Source organism: Cebus imitator, unplaced genomic scaffold (genome assembly GCF_001604975.1).
Source record: "Cebus imitator isolate Cc_AM_T3 unplaced genomic scaffold, Cebus_imitator-1.0 Scaffold90, whole genome shotgun sequence".
NCBI classification, from domain to species: Eukaryota; Metazoa; Chordata; class Mammalia; order Primates; family Cebidae; genus Cebus; species Cebus imitator.
The window spans coordinates 2689011-2710475 of NW_016107405.1; the positions used below are offsets into that span (position 1 = coordinate 2689011).

Sequence of the window (21465 nt, forward strand, 5' to 3'; positions counted from 1 at the left end):
TCAAACATTGTCCATCCCCTGAGTATTGTCCCTCCCTATTATCACATTGTTGAACTATAGTGATATTTTAATGTACTTGCTAATGAATTATCTTTAATGTGCCTCTATCAATTTATTACAATACTGGGCAGTAATTCCATGTATTTACTTAATGTGAAAATTATGATTCTAATTTTTATCTACTTGTATTTAAAAGAAATATTTGGGCTCCTTCATTTGTATATTTACTATTCTAATAGTAACAATATAATGTCCTTATCATAACTTTGAGTTTAATAGATAAAAAGGCATTAATTTCTGGCTTTAAAAAGCAAGGGTATCAAAGTAAGAGAGCTTCATTGTTAAAGAATACTTTTCAGTGCTTGCTTTTCACATTGAATTTTTTCGAATAGTGTCTAGTTTAATCTGAAAAAAAATCTTTACTTATTTTACTTTTCTTTCAAACTTCAGTACTAGGATACATGCTTTTCTCTTTTTTCCTGACGTATCAAACAGCTTTACAAATGACTAACTCTGCCAAGATTCTAAATTTCACAATCTTTGGCTTCCTTACAAGATAGTAACCCAAGTTCGTTCACTACTCTTTAACTATACCCTGTTGATACCTCATCTGCCTGAATGACCTCATTAACACCTATCTGCAAGTAATCTTGTTGTTAGCCTTGCCTACAGGTTTTTACACCTAAGTGAATACTGTTTTACATAGGATTCTGCCAGGTAGTTCTAACTGCTAAGGCAATTTTGTGGAATGCTTAGGGTCTTTGTCTTTGGCTCTTATTTTTAAAAGCTTTAGCATTGAGCCAGATGAATCTTTTGATGAACAAAATGTCTTGTACCTATAATCTGAAAATGAAACTTGACTGGCCTTGGTCTAACTGCTTTATTATCCATTCAAATTAAATTACATTGGCCACATTTGATGTTTCTCCCTACAGGTCTTTACTATGATTATCTCCTGAATGGTTCATTTTTAATGGAGATGCTGGATTGGAAGAAATAAGAAAACAGGGATAGTGACACTTTTTAAAATATCTTTTTATTTCTGTTCCGAATTCATCTCTCTCTCAACGCTTTACATAAATCCTACACAGCACCAAATAATCCACTGTGTGGGCTCTGCAGTCAGCTTTCTGGTTTGACAGTTGGACCAGTTTCTTGACTTTGCTTAGCTTCATGTTCTCAGTCTGTAAAATAATAACAATACTACCTACCTCGTAAGGTGGGAATTAAAATTGATAACCCTAAAAAGTATTAAGCATGATGACTAACACATAGTAAATATGCAATAGATGTTGAGTCAGTATTGTAACAGCATCAATACAGTCTTGCTTGGATGAAAGAGGCAATTCTGTTGGATGTAAACTTAGGTGTATTTTTGGTATTAACACTAAAGGGGACATTGGGTATTGTACCTTGGGTCATAGCAAAGACAGGTGGCAGTGTTCCCCCATTGAGAGGAGTCTTTATGTTAATCAGTTTAAGTTGAACACTGACGTACTCACTCACAAAATACAGTGTCATCCAAATGCTTTCTGATTAGTTAAGGAGGTGACAGCTAAGTAGAAGAGATGGAATTCCGCCTCACCAGACCTAAATGATATCTGGCAGCCAAGAAGACTCATAGCTAAAATATGTAAGGAAAAGTGATTGCCCCCCAGTTGTATGTATCCAGTTAGAGCACGTGAAGACACAAAGTTAGGAAATGCATGCAGCAATGTTGAATTACCTCTAATTTTTTCTTCCTTTCTACATTATAAACATATTAACAAAGCATAACTAGAAGTTAAATTACTATTTATTATAGTATTGATAGTTTTAACTAACATGCTGAAAATAATTAACCAAGGATAATGTTGCAGTAATTTTTTTCACAGTTCCGTTTTTATAAAAGCTGGTTATAAGATTTAACTCTTTGCATTTGTATAAAGATGTGTGGTATACACTTGAATTTATTGTTTTACTGTGTTATTTTTGAGTAGTTTTTATTGAGTATTATGGTACCACTCGTACTACGGCCCTTCAGTAAGAAATAAACTTAAGATAATAAAATGTTTCAAACACTTACATTATAGATTATTTTGTTAATGCCAGAAAGATTTAATACAGTGACCATGTTTAGGGCTACTGTTAAAAAGTTCCAGATGCTATATCCATCTGAAACAGAATAAAAGTTTTTGTTTTTAAAGCCTTGGCTGACATTTGTATGTAATTTCTTGATTAATCTTTTTCTCTACTGTTATTTAACATATTAGTAATTATCTTTACACAACCCTCTCAACTGGAATGTAAGCTCCCTGAGCTCAGCTTTCTCTAGAAACCTCTCCTGAGTGGTTGCCCCTCACCTTCTATTTCTTTGTAATATTGGAGATTGCCAAGGATTCTCTTGATGTTGGTTCCAAGAAGGACCAGTAGTAGAGATTTTTCAATGGAACTCCTCCTTGAAATTTATAATGAATAATTAACTCCCCTTGATGATTCACCAAACCATTAGTGTGGCAGAAATTGGGGGTAGATGAAAGGATTATTTATTTAGTTACTGATTTTGCTGTTAATGTTTTTCATCAAATGAATTGATACACACATGAGAATATGTATGTGGCAATAATATGCATTTATGGTACTTACTAAGACAAACTATATTTTTCTTTTCACATTTTAAAGTTATTTGTAAGGAGCTATTAGTGATAGTCTTTACAATTATGAAATGTAATCGGCATTAACTTCCAACAGTTTGCTAAATAGTTTTTGTATATTTCTAAATATCACTTAAGAAAATGTGTATTCTGTATTTACTATTTGTATTTCTGATCCCTGTCTATTTCTGCATCATCTTATTTTAGCATAACTGAAAGTTGCAGAAAACACTTTGCCATTTTAGTGTATAAATCTTGAGAATTGTGCTCATACACATTCAAACCTATATCTATACATACACATATCTAATCACTATATAAAAGAGTGTGCATGTGTTTTTATTCAGTTCTATGTGCAGTTCGTTTTTCTTTCTTCTTGAAGTTACATTTTTTTAGATTTGTAATTTTCATTAGGCAAATGAATGTTATGCATAGGATTAAAAAATTATGGAACCAAATGTTTATAACTGGCATAGTTTATGCAGTACTGTATTTACTTTAAAAATATTTCTAAATACCCAGATTTTTAAAATATAAATTTTGATACATATGATGCCAGGTTAAGCATCACAGGACTTCCATTGACATTAAAACTTAAACCTGAAAGAAAACAACAACAATAACAACAACAACAACAAAACTTAAACCTGAAACTACATACTGTACTTTAACAGTGGAGTGCAGAAAGTCTACTCTCACTGGAGTTTTTTTATGCTATAAATAACTGTATACATCACGCAATTTAGTTGAAATTCTACTTGTTTACTTTCAACTAATCATATTGTTTATCATAATAAATTTTGTGTAAATAGATTCAAACTGTTAATAAGATAAAGTTCAAGCTAGAGAATTCAAAATTGAACTTTAAAAATACTTAGCATCAAGAATAATTTGTAATGCTCAGACTCTGACAGTAATGCTCCTTGAGTGCCTTTGAAGTCATGATTTCTTTTCCAACAGACTTCCCCCGATCTCTCTTAAGAGAGATATTGTGAAATATTTGACAATATTGGAAGAAACCATCTACTCTTTAGATTTAAAGTACCAGTTATAGCATTATTCTTCAGACTACGTATGTTATATATTTAATATTTTATAAATAATGCTTTAATAATTTTAATTTAGAATTTTATATGTAGAATTTTTAGTCTGGCATACAACAGACAATATAGAATGAGAGTAAGAAACTTCATCATAAGAGATTATAATAAAGGGAAGGCATCAAGCAGACATCTCAGCAATAAATTCTCATTACATTAAGCATAATTCATAAATTCACATAGAGTTTTGTAATTGTCGAGGAAAAGTGTTACCAAAATGATGTTCTCAGAGCTGAACAAACAAGCTTAAAAGTTTAGGAATTTGATATTACTGCAGTATCATATACATGAAACTAAAGAACATTTTCTGGTACATAGATCATTAATACAAAGTTGAGACAATTAATATGAATAACAAATGTACTGTCGTTTTATCCCTATTTTCTTCCCTATTCTTGTTGCCTGTAAGTTGTAGGTATAAGAGATTATATTTCTTAAATTGTTTTATATTGAGGCTGGAAAACATACTTTTTTGCATATCTACTCTTTTTTCCTTTTATATTACCTGAGTAGTCCACTCCACTGTTTTGGAAGGGTTGTGCCCTGTTACAATACACTGACAGTGCATTATAGTTAAAAGGGTCCTTATAGTTCATCTAATTCAACTCCTTTATTTTACAGTTGAAAAAAGTGTTAAAGAATCAAAGTGACTTCCTTAATATCTATCCATTATTTACTGAATTCAGGAGGGAACTACTGATGATCTGATAGTTCTTTAGTCTTGGTTTATGATTCATATGTATTAATTTTGCCAGGCTGTTTATTATTTTAGTTTTAATTCTATGTATCTGTCAAATAAGGAAATCACTGTGTTTTTCCAAATGTTGCTAATCACATTTATCTATGAAAAGTTTTAAAAACCAGATCGATTTCATGATTACTTTTGATATTACCATTCATATTACCATTCATATGTGGTTTGTTGAGGACACTTTTAAGGTCTCAGTCAGATCTATGAGATTGTTTTATTTATAGGTCAAGGTTTTAGAGAAATTTAGAGAAAAATTTAAGGTTTCTCAGTGATTTCCTTAGAAATGTTTTAAAGTGAATTGTGAAATTTCAGACTGTTGATTTATTGCTCATGTTATTTTATTAAGACTTCAACTAGGAGAAAAAGGATACTTTAAAAACCTATATGAGGTAATAGAAATGTAGTTTCTAATTGTTGAAAGAATCAGCCTAATGGTTCTCAAGCCTTAATCTTTTACATTTTCTCTTTATTTATACTACACATTCAAGAAGGATCAATTGCTTTATAGAAAGGACCAAAATCTGAGGTTTCCCAGGCTTTTCAGGTTGTCTGTTTACTATCCATCAGATAAATATGTATTAAAATTAAAAATAAGTGGTTAGTGAATCTGTTGTTCCATCCTGATCTTGACATTATTTATTTACTTATTTATTTATTGTATTATTTTTTATTGCATTTTTAGATTTTGGGGTACATGTGAAGAACATGCAAGATTGTTGCATAGGTACACACATGGCAGTGTGATTTGCTGCCTTCCTCCCCATTACCTATATCTGGCATTTCTCCTCATGCTATCTCTCCCCAACTCCCCACCCGCCACTGTACCTCCCCTATTTCTGCCCAACAGACCCCAGTGTGTGATGCTCCCCTCCCTGTGTCCACGTGTTCTCATCGTTCAACAGCCACCTATGAGTGAGAACATGCAGTGTTTGATTTTTTGTTCTTGTGTCAGTTTGCTGAGAATGATGGTTTCCAGGTTCATCCATGTCCCTACAAAGGACACGAACTCATCGTTTTTGATGGCTATATAGTATTCCATGGTGTATATGTGCCACATTTTCCCTGTCCAGTCTATCATCAATGGGCATCTGATCTTGAAATTCTAAGAAAGGGAAGTAAGACAATACTTTTAAGTCTAATATTTAAATATTGGATGCTCAATATATAAAGACCAGGATAGATGCTTGGATTGACCAGATAAAGATACTAAGTTCATAACATAAAATTTTTAACCCATAAAATATATTTATAGCACTAGTGATAGAAATAAGCACAGAGGTTACAGAATTTTTTTGAGAAATTGTGATTCTAGATTAGTCCTAGATAAGTATCTGGGAACCATCAAGTCTAACATTGTTAATTAGCACATACAATTTTGTTACTGTGACTGTCTCCTTTTCTGGAGGCCACTGGGCTCTTTTCTTTCCCTACCTTCTGATTCTGTTCTCAGACATACCATATTCCATTTTTTTTCTATCCCCCCAGTAGCTTGTTTCCTTTTTTTTTTCTGTGTATCAAATTCTACAGGTTATGCAAGCCCCAGCTCAGTTACTGTTGCAAATGAATGCTTTTTCACCAACACAGTTCACATTGATTAATTCCTTTTTTAATATTGTATCTCTGTACTTGTCTAACTCACATTTTTGGAATTACTGTTACATAGCTTCCTTGATACTCAATTCCATTCAGCACATATTCACTAAGCATATACTATGAATAACTTATGTTGCTAAGCAGCATTTTCAGTAAAATGCTGAGTAATCACCTACATTTGAGAAATTTAGACTATAAAAATGGGAAATACATAATTTAGGACTCAAAAATCTATGCACTCTAAGGAGAGAGCAATGATTGTACTGAGGAATTAAAGACAAGTAGATAGGAGAGGTTTATTTGAGGTAAAGTTTTTTAAAAAGAGAATTTTATTGGCATATGTAGTCTCTGATTGTATGGTCTAATGCCAGAATTTGAAGTTTTAAGTGACTTTTTAAAAGGACCTTAAATATTCTGTAAGATTTTGAGTAAGGAAGCTTCATGTAACATAACCAGACCATCCTACTTAAGATATCCTTAGAGCAATAGAAAGCAGTCACTAGAATGAGAAAAAATACTGGACTCTATGTGTGCAGTTAGAGCGTGTTGTCAGAATAAAACCGGGCATCATCATATTAACTAGGAAAAGGACAGGAGAAGGAAATAAGACAGATTTAAGAAAGAAGGTCAGGCGTGGTCACCTGTAATCCCAGCACTTTCAGAAGCTGAGGCAGGTGGATCACCTGAGGTTAGGAGTTCAAGGCCAGCCTGACCAACATGATGAAACCCTAGCTCTACTAAAAATGCAAAAATTAGTTGGGCATGGTGGTGCGTGCCTGTAGTCCCAGCTACTTGAGAGGCTAAGACAGGAGAATTACTTGAACCTGGGAGGCAGAGGTTGCAGAGAGCAGAGATTGTGCCACTGCACTCCAGCCTGGACAACAGAGCATGACTCTGTCAAAGAAAGAAAGAAAGAAAGAAAGAGAGAGAGAGAGAGAGGAAAGAAGGAAGGAAGAAGGAAAGAAGGGAGGAATAAAGGAAGGAAGGAAGGAAGGAAAGGAAGGAAGGACGGAAGGAAGGAAAGAAGGAAGGAAGGAAGGAAGGAATTGATTTGTAATAGCATGTTGACAATTAGAAAAACAAGAAATTGAGATTTCTATAATTTTATACCTGGTTATCTATATTTGGCAGGTTTGACCATAGGCAGTAGGAAGTTGAAAATGATAGTAAGTTTTGTTTGAGAAGTGAGACATCTGTGTGTTCAGTAAGCAGTTAGCACTGAGTTGCAGATGATGCATTTTTGGAAGTCATATGATGTACAGGAGGCTAGAGACCCATAATTTTGAAGGAGATCATAAAGAGTAAGATAGCATAGAGAAGTTGCAAGACAAGACACTGGGTAAAGGAAGAATGAGGCAGCAAAGAATGTGAATCTATAACAGTAAGAACCAGGAACCAGCAGTCAAAAACCAATAGAAGATACACATTAACACACGCACGCACGCGCACACACACACATACATACATACATACATACATATTTGTTGCTAGTATCTTTTCTTTTTATTCTTATTTATTTATTTTGAAATGGAGTCTGGCTTTGTCACCCAGGCTGGAGTGCAGTGGCACAGCCTCTGCTCACTGCAACCTCTGCCTCCTGGGCTTATGCAATCCTCCCTCCTCAGTCTCCTGAGTCATATGACTGATTTTTTTTTATTTTTATTTTTTTGTAGAGATGGGATTTCATCATTGCCGAGGCTGGTCTTGAACTCCTGGGCTTACAGATGTGAGCCACTGTGCCTGGCCATCTTCTTTTTACTTAACACTTTTTTTTGTCAGATTAGTTTTAGGTTCACAGCAAAACTGAGAAAGTTATGGATTTCCATATACCTCCTACATACATAGCCTCTCCTATTATAAACATCCCAACCAGAGTGGTACATTTCTAACATTGATGCACCTATATTGACACATGAGTATCTCCTTGAGTCCATAGATTACATCAGGGTTCACTCTTCGTGTTGTACATTCTATGGGTTTGGACAAATATATGATTACATGTATCCACCATTGTAGAATCATACAGAGTTTTCACTGACCTAAAAATCCTTTGTGTTTTCCCTGTTCATTCCTTCCTCTCCCTAATCCCTGGAAACCTCCGAAAGAGTTTTTTTTAAAATCTAAGAGTGGTTAGATTATTAAAGACTGAAATGTGGGTTTAAGACTGTGGATAAGACATGAAGAAAGTCATTACATTTGACAAGAGTGTTTTCAGTAGAAAATACTGTAGAGCAGTGATTTGAATGGTCACTGAGAAGGGAGTACATAGTGATTACAAATAGTATACATTAGTGTTTCAGGAAAAATGCTGGTAAAGGGGAAAATGATAGGATGGTGGCTTGAGACGGAAGCAGAATTGAGAAAGATCTTAGTGGAGGGGAGATGGTGACAGTAGTGATGAAAAGATTAAAAATGCAAGAGGGAAAACAAAGTATTGAAACAAGGTCTGAAAGATGATGGAAGGAGGGTGATGCCATTAAGGGCACAGAGGGAGGTCGGTCGTCAATCTTTAAAAAGACTAGAAACCCATTTTCCTCTTAATTGGGTAGAAATTTAAAGATGAGTAAACTCGTTGTTAGACTGTTAACTGTCTTATATGTTGTCTGTTTATAGTTTGTAACTGCCATTATGTCCTCCTCCCGCAGTGTCACAACACCTGAATTCGAAGTTTTTGAGTATCACCTTTTAGGGATTCCTGCTTCTAGGACAAACCATGTGAAATAAGGAAAGGGTGTGCTTATCTCTGTTAAAATTTTCTAGATGTGATAGCTTTACTCTCACCATGTTTGTTATAGTTGATGATACTGTTAGCTAAGAGACTAACTGCTCATTAGAGTTAAAACTTAGCAACTATTTTCTCATAAATGACTCTAATAACACAGTCACGATGTGAGTGTTCTTTCCTTTTCCTCAGAGTTCAGATGGATTAGCATAAATCTAAAGAACATAAATTATTTTATGAAACATTTAGATACATTAAGATTTTGAACTTTTTAAGTAATTGGTTAATTTTTGGTAATTAATAAAGCTTTTCAGTTTTTAGAAAAACCTTTTAGTGAAAACAGATCATGTAACAGGAGAGAATTATATGTAGAAATATTATGATAGTTTCTCTTTTACTGTATTGTCAGTTTTAAACTTTAAGAGAAACCCAGTAAACCAACAACTGAAACTGCCCTTAGACATATTTAACTGCCTAAATCCGCCTTAAGTACTACGGATATGAAGATATGCCAAGATAACTTCTTTACACAAAAACACTTCTTTTCTTGCTGTTCATGAAATTGGAACTAAAGTGTAAGGAAAACAAAAATAAATAAGGAAGAAATAACAACAAAAAGACACAAATAAGCACCTTGCTTTTGGAGTCCACAACTGAAAAACTTTGCTTTCACCAGGCATGGTGGCTCACACCTGTAGCACTTTGGGAGACCAAGGCAGGCAGATAATTTGAGGTCAGGAGTTCAAGCAAGACCCACCTGGCCAACATGGTGAAACCCTGCCTCTACTAAAACTGCAAAAATTAGTTGGGCTTGGTGACACATGCCTGTAATCCCAGCTACTTGGGAGGCTGAGGCAGGAGAATCCCTTTAACCTGGGAGGCAGAGGTTGCAGTTAGCAGATTGCCCCTCTGAATCATAGCACTTTGGGAAGCCAAGGTGGGCGGATCACAGCTAGCCAAGCGTTAAAGACCAGCGTGGCCAACATGGTGAAACCTCGTCTCTACCAAAAATACAAAAAACTATCCAGGCATGATGGCGTGCGTCTGGGGTCCCAGCTACTTGGGAGGCCGAAGTGAAAGAATTGCTTGAGCTTGGGAGGCATAGGTTTCAGTAGGCCGAGATTGCACTACTGCACTCCAGCCTGAGTGACAGAGTGAGACCCCCATCTCAAAAAATATGTATAAAAAATGAAAATGAAAACACTCTACTCTGTTGTTTTAAAATTTGTGTGTGTATATATATGTATTTAACATGCTATACATTTATAATTTAAATATTTAATTTAAAGAAATAATTAGAACCTTTCTATTTTGCTGCAATGTTTAATGTAATTATTAAAAGTCTGAGGAAACACAATTTTAAGATTGTGTATTCTCATGGTCCATCAATATATTTAGCATAATTTTCAGCTATGTGTTTGGTTGGTTGGTGTGTGTGTGTGTGTGTGTGTAGCGTAGTGTAGTGTAGTGTAACACAAAACTGTCTATACAAACTGATTGTTTTGGATAAATTCAGTTTAAAACAAGATAATTTCAGTAATGTTAAGATTTTGGGAGTTTTTCCCGCAAAATACAACTAATTTGCTTAACTAAATTTTTCCACTGGTAACTCCTGAATATCAGATAGACACAATGATTGAACTAATTAAGAACTGTAAGAACTTAATAGTATGAAGTTTAAAAAGATTTTTATAGTAGTTGTTGTTATTTGAGACAGAGTCTCGCTCTGTTGCCCAGGCTGGAGTGCAATGGCACAATCTTGGTTCACTGCAACCTCCACCTCCTGGGTTCAAGCAGTTCTCCTGCTTCAGCCGCCTGAGGCTGGTCAGGCTGGTCTCAAACTCCTGACCTTGTGATCCACCTGCTCAGCCTCCCAAAGTGCTGAAATTACAAGCATGAGCCATCACACCCAGCCTAAAAAGAGTTTTTTACGTATTGGAGACTAAATATCTATAATCAATCTGATTGGTCTTGTCAGATATCTCTGATGTTTCTTTTTATTTCAGGAATAAAGAGATTATTTGTGGGATGTAGGAGGATAAAATATTTACTGTAATGTGATTTATTGGAAGTATTTTAGTAATTTTACACTTCTATTAAGATTCCATTTATAAATGCCTTATTGTAGTTTGTTAAATGGCACTTTATGGAATGCCCGATGTCTTTAATTTATGCATCGAATATGCACATAGATTTTAACACTATTTGCATCTTATAATATATTTAATAATGACCTGTAGTGTTGTTGCTTAACTATTTGCTTTTAATTTTTGTTAATTAAAAAATTATTTTTAAAATAAATAAGGTGCTTCCAGATATTATATGAATTTAAATTATTTATGTTTCTTTATTCTGAAATGGTGATATATATCAATATTTCACTGGGTACATTTCCATTTTAACTGAGATTTTTGTAGGGAGCTTTCCCTCAAAACAGTCGTTTGAAAAATATCAAGATGTCAAGATTCCAAACAGTAGTTTTTTTTTTTTTTAATTAATGCTTAAATATATTGTAAACAATATTGCTTACTGTAAATAACTTATTTTGATCTAGCACAAAATTTCATGCTATTGAAATGCACTTATAAAAATATACTTTGTACTAGTAAAGATAGTTATACTAACAAAGTACTACTAGCACTAACATTAATAAAGCCAAATTAACCATTACTATTTAAAGCTGAGTTTAGTAGGTACTCATTATTTATTTATTCATTTATTTGTATGTACCATTTCTTTTTTTAAACATTTTTACTTTAAGTTCTGGGATGCAAGTGCAGAACGTGCAGGTTTGTTGCATAGGTATACATGTGTCATAGTGGTTTGCTGCACCTATCAACCTGTCATGTAGCTTTTAAACCCTGAATGCATTAGATATTTGTTCTAATGTTCTCACTCACCTTCTCTGCCTTCCGCCAACAGGCCCTGGCATGTGATATTCCCCTTCCTGTGTCCATGTGTTCTCATTGTTCAATTTCTACTTATGAGCAAGAACATGTGGTGTTTGGTTTTCTGTTCCTATGTTCTTGTGGTGTTTGGTTTTCTGTTCCTGTGTTAGTTTGCTGAGAATAATGGCTTCCAGCTTCATCCATGTCCCTTCATTCTTTTTTATGGCTGTGTAGTATTCCATGGTGTATGTGTGCTACATTTTCTTTATCCAGTCTATCATTGATGGGCATTTGAGTTGGTTCCAAGTCTTAAATCATTATTTAACTCGTTTAAAAAATTCTACATGTTTATTATTCTAAGTTTCAGCTTAATTCTTTGAATAAACCAAATCCAAATACATAACAATATAGTAATTTTTAAAACTGGAAAGTTGTGACTAATTCATTTTAGGTTATACAAATTCATATGGTCAGTATTTTTAAAAATATGTGAATAAAATACTTTTCTCTCACCTTTTAAAAAGGCACAAAATAAGGAACAGACAATGAAAAGCACATTTGGCTGAAACTAAAATAAAATACAGTACTTTTAGGAAAGGAACTAATGGGTAAAAATACAGAAGTATTTCCTAAACCTGTATAGGAAGAGGAGATGATTCTCACACTAGTTCTGCAATAGTTTCTCAAAGTTCAAACAGCTGCTACTTGGGTGAATAATAGATAATTAAATCTACCTTTCTTAGTGCCTTATTGATGATTCTGACATTCTCATCCTCATTTTAAAGTTCCTTTAATATTTATTTTAAGCGTATTCAGTTTTCTAAACACCTAGCCTCAGCCCTACTGGTAAATTAGATTTTTTAAAAATAAAGGAATCAAATAATACCTGCATGTTTAAAAAGCGTATATAAAATGCTCCAAAATGAAAAGTGGCTCTTCTCCCTCAGCCCCAGAAGAAAACACCTTTTATAATTTTTAATCTCTTTAGGTCTCTTGAAAATGGAAAACAAAATACTCTCTGCTCACAAGAAACTTAGCAATTCATATTTTCTTTATAATACTGCTTTTTGTGCTCAGAAGAGAATTGCTTTTCTGGGAGCATTCAAAATAAACAAGTGAATGGTTCCTAGTTGGATTTGTCTTTAGAAAGATATCCAAGCATATTGAATATATCCAAGCATATTGACTATATACTAGTTCATGTGCCAATCCATGAACTGAAAGGAATCCTGCAGATGTTTCTTAAACAGTACATTTTGGCTGTCTCTGTAAACAAACCCTTAAAAATAAACTAAATTAGAGCAATGTCTTCCTGCCAATTAACTGATTGCTTCCACTGATTTCCTGCAGCATTTATTATGTGAAAAATACTGCTTCTATTTCTTGATTGATCAACTATAGATAGAATATGGTAACTCCCTGCTATAAAGAGTAGGAATTTAGTGATTTTTCATCACCACCAACTTTTGCTAATTCTATTAAGTTCTTCTGGTGGTTACCTTTATTACTAAAAAAAAAAAAAAAAAACTTGAATATATATTTTTTCTATCTGTTGATTTTCTTCTCTAAATGATAGCTTTTTAAGAAAAAATAATAGCCATCAAGCTACTTTTATTTTATAAAGCCATTAAAATCTTTCCTAAGATACAGATTGCAAGATTCTTAAGACTTCTTAATTCTGTTCCCTGAATTGTCTGCTTCATCTCTTGCCACTTGTTACATTTGTTAACTTTTCATTATTTTTTATGCTATTGGCTTTTTTTTCAAATATCTAATTTTTTTGGTTGTTGGTTCAATATATGGAGTAGCCTTATTAATATGATTAGTATGTGAAGTAAATATTTTGCATAATTTGTTTAGATTTCTTCAGAAAATAAGTTTCTCCCTTAAAAAGGTGATGTGTTGGTAGACAGGCTTCACCTTAAGGCCTTCACTACAGGATTAAGCACACCATTGCCTAGACGGTGTTACTCTGGGATGGCTGACTTAATTAGTAAATCTGTAATTGAGGTTGAGAGTTAAGGCTAAACTCTGCTCTGCTTATCTTTCTCATCCCTCGACTCACATTGGGTGCTTTCTCCAGACAGATGGTTTGTTTTCTTAGACTAATAATGCACTTCTCAGACTTTATCCTGGGGGCAAAAGCCATTTCTGTGAGAAAGCTTGCTCTGTTAAGTGGTGAGGGTGTGGGAGGAGTATGTGTTTTACCAGCCTGCCCATTCTCAATGATGGATTTTAATTAATTCCCCTGATGATTGTACCATGGCCCACCCTTTGCCCTTTATGTTTCCTGGGAAGTAAGAGCTTACTACTGATATTTTAGGCTGCGTTTTTCCATACTCTTTTGTTTGTCAACCTAGTCCCTTTCATCTGTTCACTTTTTATCTGGTCTTCTCCTGGTATCTTTTCTTTTTTTCTTTTTTCTTTTTTTCCCCAACACTAGTATAGTTTTATTGTTTTAAAAAGAGAGAGAGGGGAGGTGAACTTGGGTGCTTATTCTTTTATACTAAACCAGAAGTCAATAGTTCTGTAATATTTTATTTAAACTACATTAAGCAACAGACATTCATGATAATCTCCTATGTACATGTTACAAAATGAATACTCTGATGCCACATTCCACTACCTAAGCAGCCTTGTACTGTGGCTTAACAGAGTTGCAAAGTTTAGAGCACAAATTTTGCTTATTAATTTAAATCACTTGGCTGTGGTAGTTTTGATTCCTATCAAAGAGGATTTGAGTTACTTTTTGTTTCCCTAGTATTAAAAATACAACCCAGAGAAATTCTGCTTACCAGTAAGGCTGTCATGAAAATTTAAAGCAATGATCTTGGCCAAATATTAGAGGGAAAGTTTTGCTGTTTTAACATGCACTGCACCAGCCTCATAGCCTGCTGTTTCTTGAGGCTGACTCCAAACTAAGGATCAAGAACCAGAAAGACCCTCACAGGGTTATAGTGATACAAGCTCTTCTCTTGTTGCCTGCAGACTGCCTAGGCGTTCCTGTATAAACTTTCCAAGTCTGTACCTAGGGGAAGGTAGATGTAACTAAGGCCTTACTGTGGCCATTTCTTGTATGCAGATATATGCAGAGAAGTGTTAGAGTCATTTATGACCTTTTAGGTCTCTCTTGCTCTATAATTTTTTGAACAATAGAAGACAGCAAATTTCACAATAAAATTCTAATTGACAACAGAATATTGTAAGGGCTAGTCTTTGAGTTGGGCAGAAGGGGAAGGTGATGAATGATTATCTAGGGATACGTGGATGAAGGGTAGGTATGTGTGTTCTCTTCTACTTGGCCTTGCAGGTTATGATCATCTGGACAGAGAGGAAAAATCAGACAATCTGTTTTAACTCAGGTACAATTATTTTGTTTTTAATAAAGGGTAATATGTTTATATTGTGAACTTTTTCTAAGAAAGTCAAGACTCAGGAAACTCATTGGCAAAAGAAACTTTAAAGTAAATTCAAGACTCTTAGTCTTTCAAAATTATTTACCATTAACAAAGTGCCATTTCTCAAAGTGCTTTTTATGTTCAAACCAATCCAGTAATCATTTTCTTGCATATATGTCAAGAATATCCTAAAAATATTGCTTTATGTCTAATATTATGATTACAATAGAGTAAGTTAAAGTTCATTAAACTCTAAGTAAATGTTTACTGTATATATGTCAGGCATTGGATACTGATTACCTTGACCATTATAACACTTTCACCCAAGTTATCTATCTCATTAAGTAAACTTTTTAATGATTGATTTACTGAATTTTTGCTCTGCTCTAACACAATAACCGTATTGATCAATCTAGTTATCCTTGATCATTTGTCTAAATTTCAGTATAAAATATTTTTGAAGATTGTTTATATCTAATTTAAAAAAAATTGAGTGGCAGGCTATAGTTTTTAGTACTATAGTTACAGAACGAAAGGTTAAGAAAAATTATAACAATTTTTGTTTTGGACTTATAGTGAATTATGTTCAGTAATATTTTAGATGGAAGCTATATAGCTTTTTTTTTTTTCCCAAGAGTGTGATCTGTGACTACCAGAGATCTCAGACTTAGATTCTGCCCATAGGTCTGCCATGTACTAAGTGTATGACCTTAGGGAAGGCATTTTCTTTCTTTGGAATAGACCTTAGTCTATAAAATGGGGGTAACCATTTCTGACCTGATTCACCACACTGTAGACCATAACCATAGAGACTGTGTACAGGGTTATACCTTGTTTACTGATAGAGGATTTTCTTACACAGCCTACAAGCTGCTTCAGAGGCCAGGTGTTCTCTCCCAAGCATTCTGTGTAGCCTTGTTCATTGAACGTTCTACAGTGATGAGTATATTCTATATCCACATTGTCCAACAAAGGAATCACTACCCTTATGTGGTTATTGAGCACTTGAAATATGGCTGGTGTGACTGAGGTACTTAATGTTTACTTTCATTTGATTTGAAGATATTTAAACTTAAATTTAAAAAGTTGTATGTGTCTAGTGGCTACTGTATTGGATCACATAGTGAGAAGATAGAAATACCTGACACGTTATTATAATATTTCTTAAATACAGATATACATACATAGAGAGTTTCTGTAAGATTTGGATCAGATAATAAGCTAGGTAATAAAATATTTCTCTACATTAAAAATGCTTTTCAAGTTTAAATGATGATTCCATGAAATAGCACTTCTATTTTTGGCACTCTTGGAGAAATCATTTCAAGACATTCCCTATTTATGTAATTATTATTCTTATCAGTCTTAAATTTTTACTTTATTATTTTGAGTTACTCCCATATGCTCTTAGGTCACTACAGTAGTCTGCTGTGTCCCTTAAATTGGTTTTAAATGAAAATACATACCATGGCAAGAGTTACAATGAGCATATATTTTTTTAATTAGGTAGACTTTTAAAAGCAGACACAAATGGCTACTCTTTATGTATGTATATATATACGTGTGTGTGTGTGTGTGTGTGTGTATGTATGTATGTATATATATATAGATAGATAGATAGATAGATAGATAGATACACACACTTTCTTTAAGTTCTGGGGTACATGTGCAGAGCATGCAGGACTGTTACTTGGTATAAACATGCCATGGTAGTTTGCTGCATCCATCCCCCTGTCATCTACATTGGGTATTTCTCCTAATGTTATCCCTCCCCAATCTCCCCACCCCGTGCTATACTTTCCCTAGCCCTCCACCCTGCAACAGACCTCAGTATATGATGTTCCCCTCCCTCTGTCCATGTGTTCTCATTGTTCTACACCCACATATGAGTGAGAACATGTGGTGTTTGGTTTTCTGTTCTTGTGTCTGAGAATGATGGTTTGCAGCTTCATCCATGTCCCTGCAAAGGACAAGTACTCAACCTTTTCTATGGCTGCATAGTACTCCATGGTGTACATGTGCCGTGTTGTCTTTATCCAATCTATCATTGATGGGCATTTGGGTTGGTTCCAAGTCTTTGCTATTGTAAACAGTGCCAAAGTGAACATACATGTGCATGTGTCCTTATAATAGAAAAATTTATAATCCTTTGGGTATATACCCAGTAATGGGATTGCTGGGTCAAATGGTATTTCTGTTTCTAGATCCTTGAGGAATCGCCACACTGTCTTCCACAATGGTTGAACTAATTTACACTCCAACCAACAGTGTAAAAGCATTCCTATTTCTCCACATCCTCTCCAGCATCTGTTGTCTCCAGATTTTTAAATGATCACTATTCTAACTGGCATGAGATGGTATCTCAATGTGGTTTTGATTTGCATTTCTCTAATGACCAGTGATGGATGAGCATTTTTGTATATGTCTGTTGGCCACATAAATATCTTCTTTTGAAAAGTGTCTGTTGATATACTTCACCCACTTTTTGATTGGTTGTTTTTTTCTTGTAAATTTGTTTTAGTTATTTGTAGATTCTGGATATTAGCCCTCTTGTCAGATGGGTAGCTTGCAAAAATTTTTTCCCATTCTGTTGGTTGCCGATTCACTGTAATCGTTATTTTGCTTTGTTGAAGCTCTTAAGTTAAATTACATCTCATTTGTCTACTTTGGCTTTTGTTGCCAATGCTTTTGGTATTTTAGTCATGAAGTCCTTGCCCTTGCCTATGTCCTGAATGGTATTGCCTAGGTTTTCTTCTAGGGTTTTTATGGTGTTAGGTCTTATGTTTAAATCTTTAATCCACATGGAGTTAATTTTTGAATACAGTATAAGGAAGGGGTCCAGTTTCAGCTTTCTACACATGGCTAGCCAGTTTTCCCAACACCATTTTTTAAACAGGAAATCTGTTCCTCATTGCTTGTTTTTGTCAGGTTTGTCAAAGATCAGATGGTTGTAGATGTGCGGCATTACTTCCAAGGCATCTGTTATGTTCCATTGGTCTATATCTCTGTTTTGGTACCAGTGTCATGCTGTTTTGATTACTGTAGCCTTGTAGTATAGTTTGAGGTCAGGTAGCATGATGCCTCCATCTTTGTTCTTTTTTGTTGAGATTATCTTGGTTATGCAGGCTTTCTTTTGGTTTCATATGACTTTTAAGGTGGTCTTTTCTAGTTCTGTGAAGAAGGTCAGTGGTAGCTTGATGGGGATAGCATTGAATCTATAAATTACTTTGGACAGTATGGCCATTTTCATGATATTGATTATTCCTAACCATGAACATGGAATGTTTTTCCATCAGTTTGTGTCCTCTCTTATTTCCTTGAGTAGTGGTTTGTAGTTCTTGAAGAGGTCCTTCACGTCCTTTGTTTGTTGTATCTCTAGGTATTTCATTCTCTGTAGCAATTGTGAATGGAGTTTGCTCATGGTTTGGCTCTCTGTTTTTGTTTGTTTGTTATTGGTGTATAGGAATGCTTGTGGTTTTTGCACATTGATTTTGTGTCCTGAGAATTTGCTGAAGTTGCTTATCATCTTAAGGAGATTTTGGGGTAAGACAATGGGATCTTCTAAATATACAATCATGTCATCTGCAAATAGAGACAATTTGACTTCCTCTTTTCCTAATTGAATACCCATTATTTCTTTTTCTTGCCTGATTGCTCTGGCTAGAACTTCCAATGCTATGTTGAATAGGAATGGTGAGAGAGGACACCCTTGTCTAGTGCCAGTTTTCAAAGGAAATGCTTCCAGTTTTTCCCATCCAGTATGATATTGGCTGTGGGTTTGTTGTAAATAGCTTTTATTTTATGCTAGAAACTCTCAATCAACTAATATCAATGGAACAAATGGATACTCTTAATGTATATCTCCTCTTTGCGTTTCAGGGGATAGCATCATTCCCAATTTCTGTTGAACCTATCGTGTTCTGTTTTCTTTTCTTTTCTTTTCTTTTCTTTTTTTTTTTTTTTTGAGAGAGTGTCTCGCTCTGTTGCCAGGCGCCAGGCTGGAGTACAGTGGTGCGATCTTGGCTCACTGCAACCTCCGCCTTTCGGGTTCAAGCTATGTCCTGCCTCAGCCTCCCAAGTAGCTGGGACTACAGGCATACGCCACCACGCACAGCTTACAAAACAATTTAAAAAAAAATAGCTGGGTGTGATGGCTTGAGCCTGGGCGGTCAAGACTGCAGTGATGAGCCATGATCATGAGATTTTGTTTTTGTTCTCCTAATGTGACACGGATTTCAGTGCATTTAGATCAGCCTGATAGGTTAATCATCATAGTTTCAGAGGCCAGGTCCTAAACGTCAGAAAGTCACTACTCTTGTGAGTTTTAGTTTCAGACACAACCATGAGTTACAGAGACTTCAAAAATGAAATCTGTTTTAGGAAAAAGATAAATAGTAAACTATAAGAATTAACATTGATAATAGTGAGAAGGAAGTAGTATTTTTTTTTTAAGCATTAAAAAAGAGTTTCTTATTTTTCTTAAAAATAAACCAGAATCGTTATTTCATGTTAAAATTGCTTCATCAATTGAAAATAAGAGCTTTATAAGTACAGTTACCAGGTTCTGTGGTATTCTAGATTTCTATTGATAAAATGGCTTTATGTGTAAAAAGATCTCAATTTACATGTATCTTGTTTTAATCGTGGTAGTAAAGAAGATAATAGTTATTTGTGTTATAAAGAAATGATAGTCTTTGAAAAGTGATACCAACTGTATTGTTGGTATTGGCTGACATAGACAGTTGTTAGCTAGCTATAGATTAATCAGTGATATCACATGAAACGTGAGTTGGAGACATCAGATGTTCCTATGGTTTAACTTAATGACTTGGGCTTAGGTTTTCAAAATGCAGCTACTCCTTCAGTGCTAACTAGGCAGTTTGCTACTGATAAATAGAAAGCTACATTTATAAGAAAAATTTCGTGTGTTTTTTGTATGTCTGTTTGTCTTTTTGTCAAAAAGTTTTTTCCTTTCTTTTTTCTTTTTTGGGTCAGGGTTCCAGTTGAGCCATCTTCTCTCTCGTCACTATCACCAAGTCACAATCAGGTAATTTTTAGTAGTTGTGTTTATTTGTTTTTGCTTTTTAAACTAAGATGATTTTTTTTTCCAATACTTAAATTGTCATTAATTGCCAGATATATTTAAACTTTACTACCTATCTCCTCAATCAGTTAATATGACATATGTACCTGATACTTGCTAACTGTTTTTAGCCACTGGACAAACAATCTTTACCTTCATGATGGCTTTATAGTATTAGGTTGATGCAAAAGTAATTGTGGTTTCTGCCATCACTTTCAATGCAGAAACCACAATTACTTTTGCACCAACATAATATATGTAAGAACAGTGCGGCCAGGCAAGGTGGCTCACACCTGTAATCCCAGCACTTTGGGAGGCTGAGGTGGGTGGATCACAAGGTCAGGAGATCGAGACCATCCTGGCCAACATGATGAAACCCCAACTCTACTAAAAATATAAAATATTAGCTGGATATGGTGGCATGCGCCTATAGTCCCAGATACTCAGGAGGCTGAAACAGGAGAATCACTTGAACCCGGGAGGCAGAGGCTGCAGTGAGCCGAGATCATGCCACAGCCCTCCAGCCTGGGCAACAGCGCAAGACACTGTCTCAAAAGAAAAAAAAAAGAGACATACAAAGATGGGAAAAGATTAGCAATAAACACATTTAAAGAAATGGTAGGACTGGGCACAGTGGCTCACGCCTGTAATCCCAGCACTTTGGGAAGCCAAGGCAGGCAGATTACCTGAGGTTGTGCATTTGAGACCAGCCTGACCAACATGGAGAAACCCCAATCTCTACTAAAAAGTACAAAATTAGCCCGGCATGGTAGCACATGCCTGTATTCCCAGCTACTCGGGAGGCTGAGGCAGGAGAATTGCTTGAACCTGGGAGGTGGAGGTTGTGGTGAGCCAAGATCGNTCCTGGGTTCAGGCAATTCTCCTGCCTCAGCCTCCTGAGTAGCTGGCATTACAGGCACGCACCACCATGCCCAGCTAATTTTTTGTATTTTTAGTAGAGACGGGGTTTCACCTTGTTGACCAGGATGGTCTCGATCTCTTGACCTCGTGATCCACCCGCCTCGGCCTCCCAAAGTGCTGGGATTACAGGCTTGAGCCACCACGCCCGGCAAGAAATTTTCTATCTCTTTTTAAAACTTTGGTTTTGAATAAGTAGAAAGTATAAATAAACAAAAAGAAAGTATTCTATTCCACCACATAATTTTAATATAACCCAGAAAAAAATTTCAAACCTAGAGTGAGTGAGAGAAAGAGAGAGAGAGAGTGTGTGTGTGTGTGTGTGTGTAAATGATTGCTGGTTCAAAATGTGAACATATTTTTGGCATATCCTTTCAGC

At 35.0% G+C, this 21465-nt stretch overlaps 1 protein-coding gene across 1 annotated transcript in view; it reads left to right on the forward strand.

The window, feature by feature from the left end:
• FOXP2 (forkhead box P2) overlaps positions 1-21465 on the forward strand; it is a 582130-nt gene that overhangs the window by 463075 nt on the left and 97590 nt on the right.